This window comes from Lepisosteus oculatus, unplaced genomic scaffold (assembly GCF_040954835.1).
Source record: "Lepisosteus oculatus isolate fLepOcu1 unplaced genomic scaffold, fLepOcu1.hap2 HAP2_SCAFFOLD_37, whole genome shotgun sequence".
Lineage (NCBI taxonomy): Eukaryota > Metazoa > Chordata > Actinopteri > Semionotiformes > Lepisosteidae > Lepisosteus > Lepisosteus oculatus.
This window is the reverse complement of record NW_027167902.1, coordinates 889,211-893,030: the sequence shown is the minus strand read 5'-3', so window position 1 is coordinate 893,030 and position 3,820 is coordinate 889,211.

Here is a 3,820-nt window from a genome sequence, read left to right as displayed (position 1 = left end):
TTTTTTTTTTGGTGGACTGGTGTTTGCGTAGCTGTGGTTATTTCAGTTTTTCTCTTATCATTCATACACCTTGACCTCCTAAAAATAATTTTTCAACCTGGAACGTACAATTAGCAGGCAATAGAACAGGTCACATTGGTCTTGGAACCATCAAAAAGCAGTATTCACACATTCTCGGCATCAATTTTCCTTAAAAACAACTGAAAAAGCAAGGTAAAGAGTGATTGATTTTTTTAATGAAAGTTATTTGATTTAATTTATTTAATTTTCATAATATTTGAAATATGTTGGGATTAATGTGACTCAATATTATCTGCAGCTCTTACACTCCAGGCACCTGATAAAGTGGAACACAGTGTCTTTGCCTTACATGGCGCTCAGCTCTTCCTCAATCCCAGCAGAAGCACCAGCAGAAGCAGCAGCCTCCGGGTCCTGCCTCATGCACAGCTTAAAATGCAACACCAAGTAATACAACAAACAACAGGGAAAACCATTCACGATCAGACACATCCGTTGATTGCTGGCTCTCAGTAAAGGGACATTGCATCATTACATCACAAAATAGACTACATTTCAAGGTTAAAGAATTACCATGTTCTGCGATTCAGAACGAGGCAGCAAAACTTCCTATAATCTGTTGTGGCCCTGTGACATTGTAAAGGAGCAGGCTTGTGAATACATCTCGTTTAATCCAATGGAAATATTGCTCTCAACTTTTTTACGTTTTTGCCAATAAATAATACTACATTGTTAACTCTGCATAAAGAACCTTGGAATGGAACGTTTTTTGCAGTGAAATGTTTGCTGCATAACCTATACCCTTTCTCTCCTACATCACATTGCATTAGTCATTACAGTGATTAGTGAGCAGGAAGGGCTGCATCACATCGCAATTTGTGTGGAACTTGAATGCGAATTTGTTACAACATGGCGTAACTTACAGTCCTTTCACAAAATTCATGATTTTGTGCTCAATTTTGAGTTTGTAAAGTTTTTCTATAATGTCAATGATTTTATTTTGTGACTGAAATTAAATAATTTTGTGTCTGCAAAATTGGGACTGTAGTTCCACCTTAACCTACTAGTACTGTATGTCTTTGGACTGTGGGAAGAAACTGGAGCACCTGGAAGAAATCCACACAAATGAAGGGAGAACATACAATTCCATCCAGACTGCACCCCAGGAATTGAACCCAGGACCCCAGCTCTGTGAACCACAGTGCCAGCTCATTGCTATAGTCACTATAATTAATGTCAAAACTCATTTGCAAATGAGCAGCCTGGGATCCAAAAGGATCAAGACAAGGATCCAAACAAAGCACTATCCCAAAGCTTGGCTTTGTACCGTATATAATACAGGGCTTGATGCAGAAGGCAGATAATCAAAGTCCATGCAATAATTGCTAAGGGAAAGTGACTTTGTGTTCTTGGAGGGAAGTCACTCAACATGGAGCTGTGTTAGTGAAATGATTGTTCTGATGTACGGCTGATGTCCAAACACTGAAAACATGATTGTGTATGCAATCGCACTCCTGAGCTCCATTGGGTATGGTTAAAATAACTTTTTATAGTTCATCACATTCAAAGTGTGTGTACTTGATGAAAGTGTAACACGCATTTGGAGGAGTTATTCAGGATTTTCTTTCATTCAACTATTTCAAGACCCATTATTTTCAGATGTTGTAGTATACGTGAATAATGAAAGGCCTTCATATTACACAATGTAGGAATGACTTCGCAGGTGTGAAGAATAAAAGATTAATTCAGCTTACTTTGGGGAGTTTCACAATGGCCCTCCTTATAGAAATGTGGGTTTGATTAAAGGAGTGAAGAAAAAGCACTGAATAATATTTGCTTCTGCAAACGTAATCATCTCAAAATATGGTTGAAGAAATTGAAGAAGGTTAAACATAATCCAAAACGTATAAGGTCAATTGAAGTACAACCAGAATTCTAGTGTTTATGCAATGCATCTGTGGGTTGATATGAAATATGGCCGTACTTAAACTAAACGAGGTTATCGACAGCATATTCCGAATACGGCTGTGGCCAGTTGTACTGTGAACTGCGAGGACCGTATCTTATCCTGAACTGGCTGTGCGAATACCGTCCTCTGCTGGCAGAAGGAATAGATTACAACGGCACTGTATTGGCGATTAGTCCTATTGCTAGAATATTGAAACAACAAGGAGTCCGCGGAGTCAAGCAATGCTGAATAAACAAGTACCTGAAATTCAATAGGATTTTGTGTATTGATTACAAATAGGTGTGGAATTCTCATGTACAGTGGTATTCATGGATTCCTTACACAAGCAGCAGTTGTTATGATGCTTTCGTAATCTGAATATAAATCTGTTCTTATAAATCTACTTAAAACTGTAATTATTGAATAGATTAATGTCTTTGAAATGCTTCATTAACTGGGCAGTTTCCATGTTTGGAAATGTTTTTATTTTGATTGCTGATTGCTAGATACTGTATGTTTAATAGGCATGCTGTTAATATTTTCTACAAGAGCCAAATAAGACAGTTATGCTGTAGTAAGTTCTATGTAAGTTATATAACATAAGTTATATTTTGTTCTGAGGTCAATTTGAATCTCATACTAAATAACTGGTGTCCTTTTATCTGAGAAACACTACCTGATTGATCACCTGATGCCTAGAAATTAGCATGCACAGTAGCCCAGCGTTTAGCATTGCTAGCTCACAGTGCTGAGGCCCTGGGTACACTTCTGGACCTGGGGTGCTATCTGTATGGAGCTTGTATGTTCTCCCCATGTTTGCATGAGTTTTCTTTGGGTGCTCCGGCTTCCTCCCACAGTTCAAAGAACTACTGGTAGGTTAATTGGCTTCTGGGATAATTGGTGAGTGTCTGTGTCTTCCCTGCATTGGACTACCATCCAGTCCCAGGTATCTCCTGCTTATTACTTTCTGAGGCTCTGGCTCCCCCGTGCCCCGCGACCCCCTGACCCCCTGACCCTGAATTGGATGAAGCGGTTAGAAAATGGGTGGTTTCTGTTATGCTCTGGTCATGCTCTGCCATAGCAACAACTTGTAAAAAATGCAGATGCTAGGATTTAACTCAAAGAAGGAGCTCAGAGCACTGTGTTGGCATCACTGTACAGGTGTCCGGTTTGTTTTAGAACATGTGCTAAAATCTTATTTACTAACTTCTAGACTTTTTACCCCCCATATCAGCCTGCAGGTGCACAGTGGTCTGTGGACACCCTCCTTGCTCTGTCGTAAAACAGGAAATAAAAAGCAACTGGTTTTGACTTTAATGCACTGAGACTGTGGAACTCACAGAACTCTCTTGTCAGAAAGGCAGCTTCTAACAGCTTTTAAGTGAAGACTAAGAACACTTTTCTATTTTATTAAAATAGATTATATATGTTTTGTTTAAATATATGTTATAAATGTTAAAACGACAGCTCGTATAAGCTTGTATTTTTACCTTTCGATCATTTTTAGAATTGCTTTGAGTTGCTTTTACCATGATAAACAGTACAAAATATGAGGTGTTGAACTTGTCTAAAGTTTTAAAGCGCTTTATGACGTAAAGTGTGATGACAGTCCTTGGCGGTCTATGTAACAATTCTTCTTGAAGTAGGTCATCGGGCCAACAGTATACAAACATTACAGCTCAAGTGCTTTTGTATCTGAACGCTTTTAGGTAAGTTATTTAGCAGCTGCGGTATTAATAATGATTTTAATGGCAAATTCAATTGCAGGTAAAATAAAAATGGCGGATAACTTTCTTTCTAGCTTCGTGAAGCGGTCGCGCTATATTATACATATATACCATAATAAGAAACATA